This window comes from Wyeomyia smithii, chromosome 1, assembly GCF_029784165.1.
Source record: "Wyeomyia smithii strain HCP4-BCI-WySm-NY-G18 chromosome 1, ASM2978416v1, whole genome shotgun sequence".
In the NCBI taxonomy this organism is placed as follows: Eukaryota; Metazoa; Arthropoda; class Insecta; order Diptera; family Culicidae; genus Wyeomyia; species Wyeomyia smithii.
In genome coordinates this window covers 68,922,542-68,944,649 of record NC_073694.1, presented here as the reverse complement: position 1 = coordinate 68,944,649, position 22,108 = coordinate 68,922,542, and the positions used below count along the sequence as shown (strand labels likewise).

Here is a 22,108-nt window from a genome sequence, read left to right as displayed (position 1 = left end):
TATAACTGTGTAACAAAAGGTGCTGGAGTTGTTTAATGTTGTTTAATTAATGTTTAATGGAAAAAATGTGTATTTTGTATGTCTCAACATTTTTTTCGAACAACGTTCCCAAAAATCCACCAAAACATCATCAGTAGTATTAAGTGGCACCGCCCAGATTCGCCATCGATTTTCATTGAGAGTGATTGAATAAGGACTTTCGATTTCTTTAACATAAAAATACGTAATTAGGTTTCGAGTGTGTGAAAAAAAGTTACCAAGAAAGAGAAAACAAACTGGAGCAACAGCTCGACTACCCACCGATTGTTCGCATTGAAAACCTGGCGATTCCCTAACGTTCTGCTCGGGTTTCAGATTGGAGGAAATTTCAAACACTTTCTAACACTATCACTGTCATCATTTGTGCCGGCCGGCCGGCGAGAGAAAAGCTAGGCCAACAGTGTCTCACACACTGTTGTTGTTACTGCAGCTGAAACCAATGCGGCATGCTGTTTCGGTACTTTCGGCCTTTTCTTGGCAGGTAAACAATTTTTAAATCGCTAAATAAATTTATTATTCGGCATTATATTGCGCCGAGTTTCCAGGAAATGGTCAACGCAAAAAGTGGGATACCGCCAAGGAAAGACAGTACACGCAATGGATGAGATTGCCGCTCGATGCACCTAATTGACCCTAATTTCACTGCGATTCTTGGGAAAGCTGACTCAGTTTCATGACCCAGCGCCAAGCTGCAATTTTCGATCATAAACTATAACACCAGCTGCCGAAAAAGTTGTCGGATTAGCCCCTGCGTGATGTTTATTGCGGTTTTCAGTGGAGGTGCCGATTTCACCAAAGAAACTCGTTCATACCTTGATTGGGATCTCGAGTAAATGGATGGAAATTACTGACAAATCGCTTTCCCGCAGGGGCTGCACGTGGATTCATAATTATCTCTCAAGAGTAAAAAGAAGACTGAAATCATACGCATTTCAGCGGAAGATTTAATCTACACTGATTTCGAACTTAGAATGGAAATAAACTTGAGGCTATCGCGTGGGAGAGCAGTTTGCTTCTGTCTTCCGAGAGACAAGCAGACATGTCCCAAGGTTTCGAAAGAATGCACTCAGGGTGGCGTTCAACAAGCTGTCATAAAGTTCGCTACCAGCTATGAAAAATCACCACATAGAATTTGAAAGGTTGCAGGCTCCATTGTACCGTGTATTTATCTGATTATAGCAAATTAGCATGTGCCGACTAGGTGCGAGTTAGTTACACTTCAGATCTAGTAAATAACTTGGTGTTAAATGTCGATGCGGACTGTAGGAATTTTTGGATACTTTATTGCTAACAAGTAACAGAGAAGAATCAATTAAAGTGAATTTGCAACTAACTTTTATTTTAAAAAAATCTGAGTTAGAATAGAACAAAAATACAGTGTTTGGCTCCAGAGAGGATCGAACTCACGACCTTCGCGTTATTAGCACGACGCTCTAACCAACTGAGCTATGGAGCCTGATGTAACAATAATTTGAATAATTCACTGGACTTCAAATTAATTAGTTTAATAGACAGTACCAGTATTATATTAAAAAAATGTATATTCCTTAAACTCGGAAATTGCAACATTTTTTACAATTTGCATTCCAAAGTAATCGTAAATAAGCATTAAATTGCGGTCTCATCATTTCGATCATGATAGAATGGAAATACAAAAGATTTAAACACGATAACTTTTCTATTTAGTCGTCGTGCGGCCAAATCAAACCAAGCGCCAAAAACATTATTTCGAGTAATCGGCGTTCGAAGTTTAACCATCACATATGTTTTCTGCCAGCTGCTACAGGAAATTTTTGTTATAATATCATTATGAACTGATCAAGTGATTTCGTTTTTTAAAAAAACATGGATTATTAATTTTCACAACCACTGCACAGTGGTTCAATAAGGCAAAAAATGGATCTGAATTCCATAGCGCCTTATACCTTTATCCTATTTATGAATGACCGCATAATCGCAAATGTTAAAAAAATATGAAAAGTTTACTATACGAAAAATAATAAAATTAACCTTTTTGTGTTGAGAGATAGAAGAATAGTGTATTCAGAAAAATTGTAGGTTATTCAAAAACATGAAACTTTATTGGACAAATGAAAATCCGATCTTTTTTCGATACAAAGTTATAAAGTATATTACATGGAACTTACATAAAAGTTTGTTTTTTGTACCTAACTCGTGTTAGTTGCATTCTACACGGAAGTGTTGTTCGGAGGAATTGTTGGAGTACACAGAACACACATTTTTTCTAAAGACCATATAGCTCCAGGACTTTTCCTTACAATGTTATATCATTTTTTAGCTTATTTTTTCGATAACTTCAAAAACGTATGGGTTAAAAAGGGACAAGTGGAATCATGATGTCAATACTTTTCCTCGAAGTGAAGCTGGAGTACTATAAACTTCTTTAGGTTCCGTATGTCCCAATCCACCCATATTAGAGTACGGCGAACATATGTCACAGTAGGTTTTCATATACTAACTTTTTTGTGTTAAGAGATAGAGGAATGGCTTATTCGGCAAAGTTTTGGAACGTGCAAAAATATGACACAAAAACCAAATCTTCATTGAGTACAGAGTTGTCAGAGTATTTTCTATAAAAGTTACTTAAAAGTTAGTTTTTTCTACTTAACTTTTGTTAGTTACATTTTACAAGAAAACGTCGTTCTAAAGAAGTATTTGGACATACAAAACACGCGTATGTTGGAGGCCACACATCTCGAGAACTTTTCCTTACAAAGTTATAGCAGGTTTCAGCTTATTTTTTCGATAACTTTAAGAACGTAAGCTAGGATGAAGGTGAAAGGCGCTATGAAATTAAGTTCCACTTTCTGCCTTATTGGACTACTGTGCACTGGTGTGAATTAGTCAATTGAAAAAAAATGGTCCTTGGTTCGGTTTGTTCGCACGCCGAGCATTTGTCCTACAAACTACGGCTCATAGCAAGAATAATACAAAATCGACGTCTTTATTAAAGAACGTCATTTTTTAACCAAATTCTGCTGATGTGGGGTCTACCATACAAGGTTACATTTATTATATTTTTTTTCTCACGAGAAGCTTATCAACGGTTTAAATTTTGAATGTCGAGATTTGATGAATGTAATTTCGAGTTACAATACTGGGTTCATCAAAAAAAGTTAGGATATTAAAATTTCTGGTAAATGTAGGTAGCGGAAAACCTTTTTCGTTGCCAAAACTTGTATTGATATTTGCAAATTGATTAAATTAAAAATTAAAAAAACATACAAAAAAAAAATGAAGGGTGTCACTTTGTGCTGTTATAATTTTTATAATCACGACTCATTTTTAAAAAAGGTTTTTGTAAAAATGGTATAGAAGATTACAAATATCGTTGAAGCCAGAATGCCTGTTTGATCGGTCTGACATCTTCGGCAAAGTTGCAAATATTATTGTCTTTCTGAACAGAATATCCACCGTGTAAATTTTTTTTAACAAATAAAATAGAAAATGAATATCTAAAAAATGAATATCTAAATAAAATAAACAATGAATATCTGTTTAAAAATCTGTTTTTTTCTGTTGATCGAAGAGATATGAGAAAAAAAGTTAAAATTTTCAACAGAACTCTTTTCTTTCGTCAGCCAAAAAGATTTGTTGGATTTATGTGATGTCTTCGGCAAAGTTAGAGATAGTATTTCTTAAAAAAAAAAAATTAATACACAAAAAATAGATATAAATTAAGTACAAAAACCACACATTGAATCACAAAACCCACACATTGTTACCTAAACATTGACGCTAAACAACTTGGAGAAATAAAAACTAAACAAGTTAGAATTTTCTGAAATAACATATTTTTAAGAACAACATTATTATCTACAACTTTGCTGAAGACACTATACCGATAAAACATACCGTTCAACGTTAAACATCCCGCCTCTGCCCACTGTTTCCAAGGCTGCAAACGCGTGTTCGAAATTATTTTGATCCTAAAAATTTAATTTACAGGCGTATTGTCTTCAGCAAATTTGATCCATTTATATTTTCCATGTTACAGGAGTTGCAATTTTGTGATAAATCCACTTAGATTTGAGAAACGAATTTAACTATTTTTCTTATAAAAATTGTTCGCAAAATTGTAGCACATTCTATAAGAAACAACTTTGGCAAAGACACCATACTTTTATTTGCCTATTTGAATGGACTTACGTGGATTTTTTGTACATTGCCACTAAAAATCAATCTTTTCAATATAACGTGTAATTGCAGTGATTTTCTCAAGTTTTCAATCTTCTAGAATGTTGTTTGCTATACCGAAACATACGAATTTATTATTGTCTACAATTTATCATTATCAATTTATTATTATCATATATTTGTTTGGTTTTTGGCGGTTTTTATGAAAACAATGCGCTAATTTAAACTAAAATATGTGAGAATAAACTAGAATATTTGAGATAAAAATAAACTTCCTTCAAAGAAATAGTTTGTTTCGTTTATCAAACAATATTGTAAAACGTTTAAAAATTGTAGAAAATCACAATAAAAGGTTAAATTGTTTTCTTGTTTCCAATTTGCTTGTTTGTTTGTTTATTTGGTCGGCCACTAGCACATTTCGAGCTTATCGGGCGTTTCTAATTTATGTTTGGGGGTAATCTATACTGCACAGTTCCACAAAAGTCCATTTATATGGGTAGGTAGAAGTATGATGTCTTCAACAAAGTTGTTTTTTTTTAAATGTACTACAACTTTACCGAACAAAGTGGATTTTTATATTCCAAAATGAGAAAATTAAAAATCGCTTTTCATTGTTTATAAGTGGATTAATCGATTAATCACAAGATTGCAACTTTTATAACATGGAAAATAGTTATTGGAACATTTCTACTGAAGACACTGAGACGCTAAAATCAATTTTTTTGGGTTAAAACAATTTCGATCACGTTTATGCACCTTCGGAAACAGTGTGCTCTGCTTATTGCCAATATCAAATGTGAAAGTTTTTTTTTCGTACATTCCAATCATTTACGGAATAAAATGTCATAACGTCACACCACGAAACTAAGAGAATGATGTAATTCAGAAAAAGGGGGGTGCTATTTACAATATAGGTAGAAGAAAAAACATCGCGGAACTGGGTAATATCATTTCAGTGCGAATGACCTATGCAATCTAACCATCACGTCTTAATACTATGATTAGAATAAATTGAAATAACATTATTCGACCCTTTTCAAGGTTATTTACATGAATTTAGAAGATGCACATGTTATCGCAGAAAATTAAAAATGTTTTTAATCCACTGCTCACGCACAGCATATACTGTACAGGGAAATATTGGATTCTAGTCCTGTGCGCCGCCACACCGCGCCGCCGCCGCCGACACTTTTACATACTACGCCGCCGCCGATGATTTTGAGTCGGTGCGCCGCCGAGGAAATTTTTATCGCGCCGATAGTCATTTCCTTGCTGGTTGTTAAATTGTTTGCCTTCTTGATTTATAACCATTCTTATATCTTTTTTTGACATCCTGTCAATCCGGATGACCATATTTTTATTTATTTAGGTTGAATTGAAAATCCGAACATGAGAGTGTACTCATTCTACGCAATATTTTAGAAGTGGTAATTAGTTTCACCCTGGTAAACGCCGCCGCACACTGTTTCCAAAGCTGCAAAAACGTGATCGAAATTATTTTTACCTAAAAAACTAGATTTTAGAGCCATAGTGCCTCCAGGAAAGTTGATCAATTAATTATTCTCCATTTTATAGAAGTCGCAATTTTGTGATTAATCCACTTAACAGTAAGAAGCGAACAATACTTTTTTCATTTTTGCATAAAAAATTCACTTTGTTTGGCAAAGTTGTTGCAAATTTTATAAGAAACAACTTTCTCAAAGGTACCATGCTTTTATCTGCCTCTTTAAATGGACTTTTGTGTAGGTTTCAGGTTTTTTTCAATATAACTTTTGGTGGTGATTTTCTACAATTTTCCAACGTTCTACATTGTTGTTTACTATCGCAAAACACACAATTTCATCCAAAAGAGTTTATTTTTATCTCTCATATTTCATCGGTTATTTCATAATATCTCATATTTAATCGGTTATTGACGATTTTTATTGAAACAATGCACTAATTCACTAACAGATATCTTTAAAATCTGCAAATATCTGCAGACTAAACCTTCTCTATATTTAAGTATAAGTAAAACGTCATTTAATCCAGATATAGACTTTTGTCTCTCGCTGTCTCCTGTGCAGATAATCGTGAATAAATAAGTGCATTATTTCAATAATAATCTTTAATAACTAAATAAACTTGAGAGATAAAAATAAACTTTCTTCGGTGAACTTGTGTGTTTTATTGTAGTTAACAACACTGTAGAAAATTAAAAAAAATTTATTTAATCACTATAAAAAGTTATATTAAAAAATGATTTCATTCTAGAGAAAACTTCACAATATTTCATTTAAATGAACAGATACAAGTAGAGTGTCTTCGACAAAGTTTTTGCTTACAGATTGTGCTAAAGCTTTACTCAGCATAGGGGATTTTTATATGCAAAAATGAGAAAAATAAAACTCATTTCTCACTTTTATGTAGATTAATCACAAAACTCTACCTTATACAAAATGGAAAATAATTAATAGAACCACTTTACTGAAGACACTATTACTCCAAAATCATTATTTTTTGAGTTAAGAGCAATTAGTGTAAATTAGCGCATTATTCTAATAAAAATCGTCAACAACCAAAAATAATTGTGAGATAAAAATAAACGTTCTTCGGACATATTGTTTGTTTTGTTGTAGCAAACAATTTTGTAGAACATTCGAAAATTGTAAAAAATCACTATAAAAAGTTAAATAGCAAAAAAGATTTTCAATAGTAATCCATAGAAAACTCCACAAAAGTCCATTTAAAAAAAATAATAGAAGTATGATGTCTTCAACAAAGTTATTTCTTTTAAAATTTGCTACAACTTTGCTGAACAAAGTGGATTTTTATATTCCAAAATGAGAAAAGTAAAACTCGTTTCTCACTGTTGAGTGGAATAATCATGGAATTGTAACTTCTATAACATGGAGAATAATAAATGGAACAACTTTACTGAGGCCGTTACAGCTCTAAAATCGATGTTTTTAGGTCAAAATAATTTCGATTACGTTTTTGCAGCTTTGGAAACAGTGTGCGCCGCCGCCGCCGCTGACAAATACCAACGGCGTCACGCCGGCGCGCCGATCGCCGCCGAGATAAAATGTTTCCTACGTCGCCGCCGCCGAAGAGATGGTCGGCGCACAGATCTAGTGGATTCTGCTGAGAACGCGGAATTCGTATGAGAAAAATTAATGCTCTTTATTCAATACTTAAACGTCTTTTTCAAATACGGTTATTTTGACTTTACAGCTGCATTTTGAACTCCATTCGTTTTCATTTCCATGTCTGCCAATTAACACGAAAAGAATTCGATTGAGCTCCTAGCGGCAGCTCCAGGAGGCAACACTATACAACGCGGTATAGCGTTGCATGGCTAAGAGTGCTCTATCGGTCCGGTTTCGCTGCTTGCCAACATTACCTATATGAGCAAAAGAAAGTTATCAAGACCAGGCTTCGGAAAAAGACTGTGGTACGACACTAAACTGACGACTGTTCTCTCTTTTTACTCTAACAGCCTCATGAATAGCTCACCTACAGCAAAAGCTCACACAAGGTAACGAAACATAAGGACATAAGGAGATGAAAAATAAAAGCCAGTTTGACATTGCATGTGTGTGCTGTCGTCAGTGACTGTCGGGCTATGTACCAAACGTACGGGAAGCAGAGAGAGCAACGAGAGCCGAATTCCTTTTAAAATTGCTGTCACAGATTGACAGTCATTTTCAGAAGCCTGCAAGACACGCAACGACTCGCATCACGGAGCGGGATAATATGATTCCAGTGCGTACACCGTAAACGGTCTGACCATAATGTACTTATGCGAGGACTGATTCAAAGTTGATTGCATTACACGGGATTTTTCAAGGCTATTACATAAACTTGGAAGATGCTGGGGAATGATTTTTATCAAGAGCAATTCCACAAAAAAACGGGTTACCAATTTAATCGACCATTTTTTATTTTGATCTACAACTTTGCCGAAGATGTCACGCCGATCAAACAAACCATTTTGACTCTAAACATGTTTGTAATCATCAATAACATTCCAAAATAGCATTTGTAAATAGCTTCTCCAAAATGAGTCGTGTTCCAAAAAATTAAACCAATAGCACAGAATGGCATCTGCCTATAGAAACGTCTACGCAAACTTTCAGCCAAATAAAAAAAGACAGTTAAAAAAATTAAAACTAGGACATTTTTTGTGGAACTGCCCTCAAGTTAAAATTTAAACTTTGATAAATATCCGATTAAAAACTCGATAATACTGTGCATAATACTTCCAGCGGTTGGTGTTCAAAATACCGAAACAAAATGCGCGATTGATTTTCGCACATTCTCTATACATAGTAAGCCTGCAAGCAATTGAAAGTGAGCGAAGGGAAAATGAGCTTGTGGTTGGTTATATGTGCACAATTTTCAGCCTAACATTTAATTAGTTTAGTATTGAAAAGATATTCCAATTCGACGTTCAAAGTTTAACCACTTCGTATAACCGTTTTAATCGCCATTTTTGATGTGGCTAAAACTTTGCACAGACGTTCATATGGCCTAAAGGTGTCACTTTGTACTTACATGGGGTATCGGCTCTATTTTCGTCAGGTTTTACCTATTATCGTCCGGGGGGTAATTCATGTCCTAGAGCGTTCATTTTTTGCATGATGGTTCTTCATAATGCAGAGCATCTTCCTGCAAAAGATTATTTCCCTATGACTCCATTAACCCCCCGGACGATAATTGGACGAACCTGACGATAATAGAGCCGATACCCTATTAATTTTTTAAACTATTCAATTTTTGAAAAAAATGTAAAAATAGCATTGAAGATTACTAATATTGTTAAAGCCAGAATGGTTTGTTAGATCGGTGTGACATCTTCGGCAAAGATCCACGTAAAAATTTTGTATTTCTAAAAAAAGAATATCTTCCGTGAAAAAAATTAAGAAAAATGAAATAACAAATAATTTCCAATCTCAATAAAACTTATTTTTCTAAATCTGTTTTTTTATATGCAACTACAAAAGATTAGCTAAACATTGACGGCAGTCTGATCATGGAGATATGAGAAAAAAGAATTAAAATTTTCATAAAAACTATTTTTTTTATCTGAGCCAAAATGGTTTGTTGGATTTATGTGATGTCTTCAGCAAAGTTGTAGATAGTATTTTTGTTGTTCCAGAAAAAAAAACTCAGTGAAAGGCATTTTTTTTAGCATGAGCTTGAATGACCGCACATTTCGCAGTTGCTCCTCCGTGATGGATCTGAGCTAGTGAAGGTGCACAGGGAACCACGTATATGGCAACTCGGGATAAGTTTACCATCTTCAATGCCAGTTAGAAGCAATTTTTTTAAATGAAAAAATAAATATTAATTATACCTAAAAAACTCACATTTTAAGGATCAGATTTTTCTTTATTTTTATTTTTTTTATAATGTAAACTTATAGATTTTTGGAAAGACTAAATTTTTAACTACAACTTTACCGAAGACACTATTTCGTTCAAACAAACCGTTTTAATTCTAAAAATCTTCCATCACTAAGCCATTTAAAAAAAATTAATTATCGTGATTAAAAAAATGCTAATACCTCGAAATGGCTAAAGGTAATTCCATACGAATAGTGCCTGGCTAAGGTAATTCCATACGAATAGTGCCCAAAAATCTAATACATTAGTTTTAGTACAGCCAATACATTTTAAATTTCAAATTCCTAGTTTTTCCGGTAAACAATCAATATTTTTGCCGATTTTAAAACGTAGAGATAAATATGTTTGTAAAGCTTTTATTCATTGAAAAAATATATATTTATAAGACTTCTAATTTTATTTAATTTTGCTTTTTTCTCTTCACACGTCGTCAGTGGCACGACATGTATGTCACAGGTCTGCAAAATTTGCCACGGATGTTTCTCCTTTGCAACAGAAATAATAGATTAGATTCGTACCTGAAGTGACAAAAAGAGTACAGGAAAGTTTAAGTGCAAAATTGTAGAAGAAAATGTATCAGAAGAAGGTTTTTTATTCCACCATAATAAATTTTCCGGTTTGGCGTTGAAATTCCCGGTTTTCCCAGGTCATTTTAAAACTCCCGACCTTTTTTGATTTCTAGGTTCGCAGGTTAGCCGTGAATAATCATAATTCAATGATGTAATATGATTTAATTGGTAATTTTAAATCAGAAAGCTCATAGAGATGACCTTTCTAAGTACATGCGTTTTCAAGTTATTTTAAATTTAGATGTTAAAAATTTAAAAAAATAGAAAATTTGATTCAACTTTTCTCAACATGACAAGGATGTACTATAAATCTAGTAATAATTTTCAATCAAGAAACTCTTGGTGATTAACTTTCTGGATGCATCCGTTGTCGAGATATTTCAAAATGAAGTTAGAAAAATTAGAATTTTCTATCGAAAATACACAAGTTTTATAAGTTATTCGTGATTCTCAAGCCTGATGCATAATTAGTATCAATCCAAGGTTGTTGTGAACCTTGAATTTATATGGTGTGGACAATGGCAAGTGTCGAATTCTTAGAACTTATTTGAAAGTTACTTTGCATTTTAAATTAATCATTATAAAAAGTTGAATCCAACATTTTCGATAAAAAAAAATACACACGACCGTGACAGGACTCGAACCTGCAATCTTCGGATCCGAAGTCCGACGCCTTCTCCATTAGGCCACACGGCCGTCGGTGGTTATGGGCAGCCAGAAAGCAATCGGGTTTATTTTTAGAATCTTAGCTCTTCATTGCACGCTGTCAGCATTAGCAGGTACAAAGGTTCGGTTTGTTTATAGCACAGGCAATAACGGATAACGGAAAATAATAAATTCACGGGCAGGGCTAATAACACCGGTAGTCAATAACGAATGCAAGCAAATGCTGTCTGACCTTGGTAGGCAATTTAAACATTTACCATTCCATTATATAAACCAGGCAGCTAATTCCCGGCAAAGAGTAAAAATAATGATCGCTTTAATATCTGTGTATCGATCACGCGGAGTGCAAGTCATCGCGAAAAAATCGCTACCGAATGTATGAATTTGGTTCATCTTTCTATCAGAGCAGCAAACAGCCGTGCTCGGATTACAAATTCGGTCCTAAAGGAGCACTAATTCGTTTCTCGAGTTTGACGAATTGTCCCCACTAGAATTCGTACCGGAATTTCGAATTTTCTTCGTGTGCTCACACGTGCTTAGATTTTTGGATATGATGGAGAAAAAAAACGCAAACAGCGCGCAGATTGGAATAAAATTAATAAAAGCAATTGCACGTGAGCAAAATTAATATCACCGAAGGGATCCTCCTTCTTCCGTGTTCGAAAATGTCACTCTTTTTCCTGGTTCCTGTTCTCCCTTTCTCCCGCTCGCAGGCAGGCACTTTTTAATGAACGACAACACACGGGAATCGGAAACTCGCAAGCATAAATTCAATAAGCCAATCTATCGGCACCTTTTGCCGGAACGGAGTGGCAACTTCCGTGTGCATTCTATTAGTCATTAGTCTTGGGAAGCTACCGTCGCCGTAATTCGTCCAAATCCGGTGGGACTCTTACGTTATGCCAAAAGTAGCGCAAATGAGAAACAACGAATTGAAAAGAGAAAAAAAAAAAACACGAGCAAACAAGAGCACGAAATGGACCGAACGAAAGCGAAATTAAAGACTGCTCGCTTCATGAAGTGGACACAATTTGTTGTTTGTGCGCGAACAATAAGATTGATGAAAAAAATGGTTTATAATTTTATTTCTTGCTGTGGGGACTAAAGGTTTAGGCATTCTGTACAAGGACACATTGTTGAAATAAATAAATTCATATATTGTTGAAATTTTTACGAAAGTAAAATTTTTTGCTGAGTAATGTTTGTCCACTTTTTGAAATGAACAGTCTTTATCGTCGCTCTCGCCAGTCCAGCACCTCCCATGTTTTATTCAAATATTTGATTTTTCGAAATGAAATTAATCAAACTGTAAAAAGGTACCGGGCGAGTCGAGGGCTGCTCCAACGGTGTCTGATTTGGACACAGTAGAAAAAAGTGGTAGTAAAATACAATCAATTCATAGTAACTTTGCTTAATTATTTCTAACCAAGGGCGGGTGGTTCGGACATCCGTACTTGTCATCTGAAGAGTTCGAGCAACTAATTCAATCTTTTCCAACAGTGTTCAAAGAAACGGGACCCCGATGAACCTATAGGAGAAATAAAGCGCAGGATCTTGTGTCTCTGTTGGAGTGGGGCTCGACCTGGCGATGACGGCAGCATACGGACGGAATCAGAAGCTTATTAAACTAAAATTTGTATGCATGAGTTTGCATGCATTCGAAATTACAGCAGGGAATTGAATATCCATGTTGTGACCTTTGACAATCCGGGTGACGACGGTTCTGCGCGTTTGGCGTTCTTCGAGTGGTGGGTTTTTGTACAAACAGTTTTACGTGAGATGATGGAGGCAGCGAGAACAGGTGCAAGGACGAAAGCAACGTTTGATTCCAAGATATTTTATTTGTTCCGTATTTTTTAAGTAAGATGAGCCGTAGCCATTTCCGCGAGCAAAAAAGCTGCCTTCCATTACTGTCAGTGGCGACAATCGTGGAAGCGGCAGAATGTTTGAATAACTGTGTGGTCTCTAGCGAATGTTGGTTTGGTTGGTGGTACGGTAAACCACGACGCGATTGGCTAATATGATTTTCCACCGCAAATTGCACTTGAGTCTGGAGGAGCATACTATTCAAATTAGCTGTCCCCAATTGCTTCCGGAAGAAAATATAATTTCGCATGTGACGCCATTATACCGAAAGCATTGATTATGGTTCGCGTAATCACGGGGGATTACGATGTGAATGTGTGTGCTGGTTTCTGTAGGCCACCTCGAAGGGGAAACCTCATCCCAATAGATCGGTCATTATGGCTAGATATCGGTGCAATTAAGCTTGGCTATAATCAACCGGACGGGCCCTCATCAATTCGCAGCGGATTTCGCACGAAAGAAAATAAGAAACGCAGCAAAAGATTAATGCGTTTCCGAAAATAGCTTCCCGTTTTCTCGTACCGATGCAGTATCGATAGTCGGCAGGAAAGCACAACAAAAAAAACGATATCATCATCAAAAACAGAATAATTAGCCGAATTTTGTGTGATCCAACCATGGGAGCGGGAAATGTCGTGCGATTGATCTTTCGTTTGTCCACCGTTAGTGCGCATCCGAATGATTTTCCCTCCAGCGTAGGAAGTTCGATCTTCTTTCGTTTTTTCAGCGGTACGTAATTGGGTAGGTAAAAGTTCAGAGATCGTGTGCTACTGAAAGCACATTGTTAAATGATGATTAACTTATACTCATCAAAAAATGTGCAAAGAATCAAAGTTAATTTGTTAATTTGTTTAATTTGTTAGTTAATTTATTAATTTATCAACAATCACATTGCGTTAGATTTCAAGCAGTTCTTTTATTTAATCTATTTTAAAAACAAAATACACTTGTTAAACTAAATTTGCTCTTCAAGATTCCACTTGCATCGAGCTAACAAAATCTCCTAAGCCCACTACTAGTGTAGCAAATAGAAAAAAAAACTACCCTCGCCCGAATAGGGACTTGAACCCTAGACCGTTGGATTAAAAGTCCAACGCTCTACCGACTGAGCTATCCGGGCTTGCGTCATACAGTAGTAAAAAATCGTTGAAGATTACAAATGTGATGAACTTTTTTATACATTCACTATAATACTGGGTAAAACCTTTCAAGCACAGACATCGAAAAGATACTCAAAAGAAGTAGGGTAAGCGCTCCCATAAAGAAGGACAGGTCATATCAAAGAGAAAAAAAAGTCACATTTTATAAGGTTTAACTACTATGAAAGCAAAGAAACCGATTACAGTATCTTCACTAGGTACTTACGATGAATCTGACGTGAAAATAGCATCTTTGTATGGTCGAATATTATATGATTTTAAGGCAAACAACAATTTCCCGCAATGGCTTTACAAGTAGTTAAAAAATCCTATGACTTTGATGTTATTTATGAAAAATTTTCACCTTTTTCAATTTATGAAGAGTATTTGAAAGCATTCAGATTTGTTTTTTCTGATTTTCCTTTTTTTATCGCTACATAATAACACGTTTGTTCCGGCGTATCCCAATGTGTTCAATTGTCAGTAGCAGATTCGGTCGTAAACAAATTGGCCATGGTGAACTTTTTCATAAATTTTCGGAATAATTGCGGTAAATAGACTTTTAAATTCAATACAGGTCAAGTTTTCCAGTAAAAACCGAGCGAAAATACGTATATTTTTTTATCAATTGACAGAGAATTAATGGAATTAAATTTGTATATAACATAATGTTTCTGTTACGCTTTTTCTTCACCTCAAAAAATACTGTGAAATGCCTTTCAATTGCAACTAAGTCTAAGTGGATTCTTTCTAAGTATTGCTGCAACGTGAATGTACTTTTAATCTATTGAAGAATAACGCCTTTACTCTAGTGTCTTGTTTTGTGTTCATTAAGCATCGAGAAGATAATTTTATATGAAATCAAATTTGTGCATTTTAGTATATCCGGAACCCGATGTCAACATTATAGGAACCATGCCTACACTATGGGAACAAAGATAATATTACAAAATTCCTATTTTATTCAACGAGATAATTCATTGATCTCGACGTTTCATGCATTTTCAAGCAATTTGACACCGATGTTATGTCAAATTCTTAACTCTGAGCGCTTTGAGGCACTCCTAAACTTTAACCGATTGACCTGAAACTTTGCACAGTGCATTATTTTGGGCCAATAAACATAATGCACGCGGTCGGTTCTTTGAATTCTATGATGATTTTTTTCCATACAGTTATTGCCATCTAGTGTAGGATTTACATTTTTTTTTTAATTTATCTCTACTAACATTTGAAAAGGACTGATTTTTTCTAAATAAATAATCTGAATAATTATAAGAGACAGATGATTGTTGTCAAGATATGACTTCGAGAAAAGTGACTGAACTACCATTGAAAAAAAAAAATATTTAAATACAAGAAGTGATTTTCAAAAAAATCCTATTATCAGATTTTTTTAAATAAGTTTTTTTGATAGAAAATTTAGCTGCCTAAAATTCCTCTGAACAAATCAAAGTGAGCATCCTTAAGAAAAAAAAGTTTCTCTAACAAAAACTTTTTCATGTTTGACGCGGTATTTGGAAACACAAAATTATTATTTACATTTCTGCCAAAGAACAACCCGTTGGCTCTAAAAATATTTAAAATCAGCAATAACTTTTTTAAAACAACCCTTCTTAAAAAAACCTTTAGCACAACATTACATCTCTAGCCCATAGAGCTGTGATAAGTTTCAGCCAGATCAAAAATAGTCGATTCAAAAAACATCAAAAAAAAAAATTAATGTTTATTGAACGATAGGAATTGTAAAAAAAGTTATTTTCAAAATCTCATTAGAACGCGCTAACTTGTAAAATCGCGCTAGTCGCGTTCAAAAGTGGTGGTCGAGCTTTGCAAAATAAGCAAATGAAAATACAGATTTAGAGCAATAATTACAACAATTGATACAAAAAATTGCAATAAAATAGAAGTAAAATATTCTTGAATTCTACACAATACCTCACGATGGTTTTCTCTTAACAAAAAAGTCCCTCTTACAATAAAACTGGACAACAACGAAACCTCTCCAAGAAGGTATGATTGGCAATATTTGACGGAGGAATAAGGGACGATCCATTAATGATGTCACGCAAAATTTGGAAAAAATTAACTCTTCCCCTCCCCCTTGTCACAAGCTGTCACAACTTCCTTGACCCCCCCCCCCCTTAATTACGTCACGTTTTTAAACCTCCCCCTTTTTTGGTAATAATTGATTGAAAATCGAGAAATTTGTTAGGAATGCATTTTTTCTTAATAAGAACGATTTTACTGAAAGAAAAACTGAAACTGAAAGGAAAAGAAGATTATAGAAGATAACTAGAAAAGGCGTTTAGTTCTAAGTCCAAGGATGCTGTTGATGGAGTCGCATATCGACGACATAGAAAGCCGAGACAGTAACTGCAGCATCATTGCTGATTTTTGAAAGATCATCAATATTTAGTTCCTCTTCTTCAATCAATTCGCAATCCAAATCTTCTCCACATGTTACAATAGCCAAGCATTTTTATTTACGTTTTGTCACAATTTTGGAATGGATTGGATTGAGAGACACTAAAAATTAATGAAATTGCGCTGTCATTCATAAACGAACATGCACGGTAAAACAGAATAATTAACATTATGCTTTTCAACGTGAAAAAATTGTCATTTATTTTATCTAAAGCAAATCTTAAGCAAAAAAAGGGGATCGTAGAACTATAAATGAATGATGCAAATATCATAAATAGTTCTGAGTTGAACTCTGTGATTAGGTATGTGACTTTTTTATTTATTTTTTTTTTGAGTTTAAATGTGATGTCACACTCAAGCTAACCCCCCCTCACCCATATGCCACAAAGTATCACAATAATTGAAACCCCCTCCACCCCCTACACGCGTGACATCATTAATGGATGGTCCCTAATGCTCGGTATAGTAGAGAGCAGTAGAGGTGGACAATTTGCTCACGAACTGATCTAAAGAGCTGGTTTTTTAAGGTAAGTGAGTGTATTACCGTTTTTTAATAAGCGATAACTCACCCCTTACTTCAAGCAAAAAGATGATGGCTAATATTGTTGATCAGACACTGCAAGCGAGAGCAATGTGCAAACGTTACAACCAGACTTTCTGAAATCTCGCTCGCACAAAGAAGAGACAGTGTGCTTTGCGCTACAAGTCTCGTTTCTCATTCAATCGCTTCGTACTGTGTGCAGCGTGCGAGCGAGAAAACTTACCATTCGTACGAGCCATGTCTCGTCACATGGGAATTATTTTGCGACGTACAGGAAGATACCTCGTCTCTCAACTTAACCAGTGCGGTGCATGGGCGACGCCTACTTGAGACAGCTTGCGTGCAAAATCTCGTGAGCTCGTCTCGCGAGCTTGCCTCGCATGTTGCTTTGTGCTAATGGTGCGAGAAGGAATTGATTTTGCGCAGAAGGATACAGGCAGGGGATTTTAGGTTTTTTTTCTATTTACGGTGTTATAGCAGCATGCATCAAAACACCGTTAGAATTATCAATGATATAACCTAGTTCATTTATTTATCAATTCAAAATTTTATGATTAATTCATCCGACTTTTGTTAACATGAATTATTAACGTTTTGTTACTATACTTATTATGCTAACGGTACGTAAATGAATAATATATTTCTTTTCACCGGATGCAGAGTGTTACGTTGGTTAACAGAAGTGTTTCTTTCGTCGGTTTAGATGTCATTGACTATCTTATGATAGAACTCTGTTTTGTAGTTCTAAGGATAAAAAATGTGGTTTGAAATTACAACATAAGTTTTTCGGGAGTTAAAAATAGTAAAACCATTAAAATTGTTTATATTTTCTAGTACATGTTGATGTTGGATAGAATTTTCGAATTGAGTACACTAAAGTCGCTTTTTATGCGGGGGATACATGCCGCGTAAATTCCGGAATCCGCGTAAAAAAAGCCGCGTAAAAAGCGACCTTAGTGTATAGATATTGCAAATCAGGTTCTGAAGGTTCGTGATAATCTGATCGTAGTAGGTAATATAGTTTTGTGAATTCTTCCGATCAATACACTTTCAGAAGGGTCTGACGGCATATATCGTATGTAGGTACGGTAGACAGCCTATACACCAGAGAGACGCGGAGACACTCACCGTTGAGGCAACTGTCAACATCAAAACGGATAATGGCAATGCAAAATTATACAGCTCGCCCGTTTTGATGTTGACAGTTTCCTTAACGGTGAGTGCTTTGTCATTTCTCTAATATACAGGTTCACTAAGGTACAGTACGGGCGTCTCACTCAGTTCGTAAAGCGATGAGACATCGTCTGGTGCGCCGCAGTCTCTTACCGAAAAAAAAGAAAAGAAACTTCTCGTCGCTTGAGTAAAAAGCGCGTGTACAGGAAGTCTGTGTACACGAGAAAGTCTCACGAGCTGTAGCGCACGAGCTGTATCAAGTATGTACAGTACGGGCGTCTCGCTCAGTTCGTAGTGCGATGAAACATCGCCTTGCGCATCGCAATCCGAACCGAAAAAGAAGCGAAAGAGCAACCTGCAAATTGCATGTGACGTGTCTCGTCTCGTCGTACATACATGGAAATTCTACGAGCGAGAGAAAGATTTCTCTCGTCGCTTGAAAAAAAAGCGCGTGCACAGGAAGTCTGGTTACAACCCTCTTACTTAACGCAAAGCTGTGCGCGAAAATGCAATAGAACTCCCAGCAACCAGCTGCCATCGGCTGTTTGCCAAGCTATGCATTACCCATCCACCAGCCGCAAACGGCGAAAGCAAGCAAAAAATTAACTTGCCACAGTTTACACATCGACACAGGAGCTGGCTAACGCCGAGTACGCACACGAATGGATGGCAAAAGTGAAACGAAAAGAGCGAAAAAACTGGTTCACTGATCTTCTGAATCTGTATAGATGCAGGCAATCAGCTCACGAGCTGATCATAAGAGGCAGTTCTTTGAAAGAACGAAATCTTTTGATGGCGAGCGGATCGCTTGTGAGCTGGTCAAAAGAGCCAGCTCATCGGAAGGATCAGTTCTTCTGAACGCGATCAAGCAGTAGAGATGAACAATCAATCCGTAAGTTCCTGTGTGTGAACTGTGGCAAATAATTTTTTTGCTCGCTCTTGCGGCTGGTGGATGAGTTATGCATAGCAGATCAGACAGTTAGTGGCAGCTGGTTGCTGGGAGTTCTATTGTAGTTTCTAGCGCGACTTTGCATTCGGTAGAATGGGTGTAAATAATCTTACACACAAGTACGGATAAATAATAAACATGACACATATCGGAAGCGATATTGCTAATAATAGAAGTGCGGGATACAGCACGTAACTTTTTCGCCTAGACAGAAAAGTTAATTATATATTGGCGACCATTGAACAATGGTAATTTATTACCAGAGAATTAAAATAAATACAAAACTGGCAAAATATAGATTAAAAATAAAGGATTTGATGCAAAATTATAAGACGAAATAAAACGAAAATACATTGTATAATCAAGTAATCTGACAAAAAAAAACGGTAAAAAAGTGGAAAGAAGTAATAATGCGCAACATAAATGAAAATTAAACTTAATTTAACGTCCTGAAAGTGAAGCTCGTTGATTCTAATAACAGAATTAAAACTAATGTCTGGAACTCTTAATAAATCCTTTCAAGGTTTTTATGCTAATCAGCATGAATCTTAAACATATAGAAAAGTAATATAAATAGATGGACCAAAATGATCCATCTCTTGGTTTGAAGGAAAATTTTATGACATCTAGAAATATTGGAATAGTTGAAACTATAATATTTATAACTTGAAATCGTAGTTCATCTTTAATTTGAGCATGAGATATACCAGTATTTCAGTTATTCGCTAGTAACATTCAAGCTACTTCGAAAGAAGAACAATCTCCCTCTAAACAACAGGGCAGAACGAAAAATCACATCCTACTCTGTCCTGAAGCGATTTCGATTTTAACCAAATATTCCTTCCGTTTCCTACGAGGACAAACAGGATTGCATCTTTAGAACAGCACCATAGGTACCTATAAATCCTTCGTTCGTTTGTCGAGCGACGCAATGTCCTTTGATTGTTACGCGCGCTCTAGATTTGTCACCACCATCGCAGAACAAATTGAAGTTGATGAGGTTGTTCCGATGCTCACTCCTACCCCTCGGGGGCTTTGGAACCGTGAAAAAACGTGCCATCGGTGCGGTATACAGCAGCAGATTTCGATAGTTGTTTTTGCGGGATTGTTTACTTGTGGAAGAAAGGATTCACTGATTTGCTGATGCGACGACGGCAACAGCTAAGGTACAATGGATCAAAGGGGTGTGGGAATCGTTTGTAGCTAGGACTGAGTTTTTTCAGACAATTTGCGAACCCGAGCTTCTTGTCTGGCAAAGCTCGACTACAACGTGACATGAGCGAAACGAAGGTCGATTGCCAGCTCCGAATATCCGGGCGAAACGATTTCGAATGACAGAAACAATGGCTGTGACTGCGGTGTGCGTGTTTACTAACCGCATTTACCGGCTTTCCCTTGTATAGCCTTCGTGCAGCAATGAGAAACCAGAATCAGTTTGGATGCTGCAGCAGCCAGGGGAAGACAGGTGTGTCTCCGTCTTTCCTGACGGATCCATAGCCATGAGCAAGGAGGTTTTTGGGGTGGGGAAGAAACTGATAAAATTATATGAACAAACAAATAAATCTACTGAAAAGACATAAATTATTCGACAGATAGTAAACAGTTCCAAAAAGTTACTGCTCCCCCTCAAACAGAAATCCTGCACACGGGTATGCCCCCACTTAATGATGAATGTGGGTTCCGAAATTGGCACACAGAATTTACACAAACAAACAATCGCGTGCAATTTCGCTGCGCGTCTATGCAGCGGTGTGTGGTAACGATAAACAACCGATTGTCGACTACTATTTTCATCGTCATTCTCATCATCATCGTCGAATACCTTAATCAACCAAAGATGTGATTTTCATCGGGGTCACGTTTATAAAATATTCAAGCTACAACCGTATTTATCCGGGACTTAGTGCGAAACCATTGCTAACTGAGGGAGTGGGCTAGGTTGTTGCGAATAATCCTGCAACAGAAAAGTGAATCGCGTCCTGAAGTCGTCTTCGAACGTCTTTTTACTGTTGCGGTTGCCTTTCCTCAAACGAGCTCTGACTGTGGAAGTGACTTGTTTTCCAGCCACAGGAAAAAAGTATTCCAATGCCAAACAGTCGACGGAACCGAGGTCAGGAAAGCGCTCTAGCAGCAAAAACATTCCTGACATCGTGCTTGTCATCGGAATTAGATCAGAATATTCTATCACGCACCGTCGCCCCCGCCCCCGTTGTGTTACTCGTGTTCATAGCGGCCCCCGGCGGCAGTATCTAAAATGCAAAGACATTGTCAGCCTTCAAAGTCCTTTCCATTGCCATACCGCATTCGCTGAAAATATTCGCTGCGATAGGTATTTGCGACACGACCGGTATTTCTAGTGTGTTTTTTCCTGTCTTTTGCTGGCATTAGCTGCAGCATCAGCCGTATCGGAAGGCGAAGTTATCGGGAAGCCACTTTGACTTGTATCAACGCGCGTGTTCTTATTGGGCTGGTTGCATTCTGCTAGTCGTTGACGGGGAAAAATATTTTCCATTCGATGATGGTCCTTGGAAAAAAAAAACATCATAGATAGACGGTGCCACACTATTCGTAAAGGTAGAGTTACAAAAAATTTCGTCCTAGCCTTGCAAGCGGAAGTTCATCGTCAGATTTTTTTTTCCTTTCACGGGTAGTAAATCATATTTCTAGGTTAACAAGCGGCGTCGATGAATGTGCAATTGGAACCAAGCTATCATTTTTGAGTGCTTTTGTCGTCTTGGTAATAATTCGTTTCTCCAAGAAACCCGATCGAGTCGAGGATCTTTTCGAGCTGGAAATTTTCTCGACTCAGCACTGGGGTACGGTGTATCGTTGTACTTATCCTACACATGCAAAATGAGCCAAAAACAATATCGATAACGAATTCTCTCAACTAATCTAGTTGATCGAGACCGCTATTAGCCCCAAGGCTAAGCGTGCGATATTGTTTTTTTTGTTTTCTCCAAGAAAAGCTGCAGTCAAAAAATTTATTGTGTTAGATATTGATCATATATTTCAGTGAATCTTGTTTCTGGAAAATTACGAATAACCTCCGAAAAAAAAAACTCAAATTTTTTAAACATAATTTTTAAATATCTCAAAAACGATTGCGTCCAGAAATTCACCAAGAGCTTTGTGATTTGAAAATAACTACTAGAATCATATTGTATCATTGAAATTTAATTATCCTTCTAAAA

General features: G+C 36.2%; 2 protein-coding genes and 3 non-coding genes across 5 annotated transcripts in view; 1 reads left to right on the top strand and 4 right to left on the bottom strand.

Moving 5' to 3' along the window:
• Positions 1 to 22,108, bottom strand: part of LOC129718443 (RING finger protein 17) — a 580,234-nt gene that overhangs the window by 406,387 nt on the left and 151,739 nt on the right. The window lies entirely within an intron of this gene.
• LOC129718444 (uncharacterized) overlaps positions 1 to 22,108 on the top strand; it is a 243,557-nt gene that overhangs the window by 71,180 nt on the left and 150,269 nt on the right. The gene's annotated exons all lie outside the window — the stretch shown is intronic.
• On the bottom strand, positions 1,422 to 1,495 carry Trnai-aau (transfer RNA isoleucine (anticodon AAU)). The gene has a single exon. It is a non-coding gene; the product is annotated as a tRNA-Ile (tRNA).
• Trnar-ucg (transfer RNA arginine (anticodon UCG)) lies at positions 10,777 to 10,849 on the bottom strand. The gene has a single exon. It is a non-coding gene; the product is annotated as a tRNA-Arg (tRNA).
• Positions 13,733 to 13,805, bottom strand: Trnak-uuu (transfer RNA lysine (anticodon UUU)). The gene has a single exon. It is a non-coding gene; the product is annotated as a tRNA-Lys (tRNA).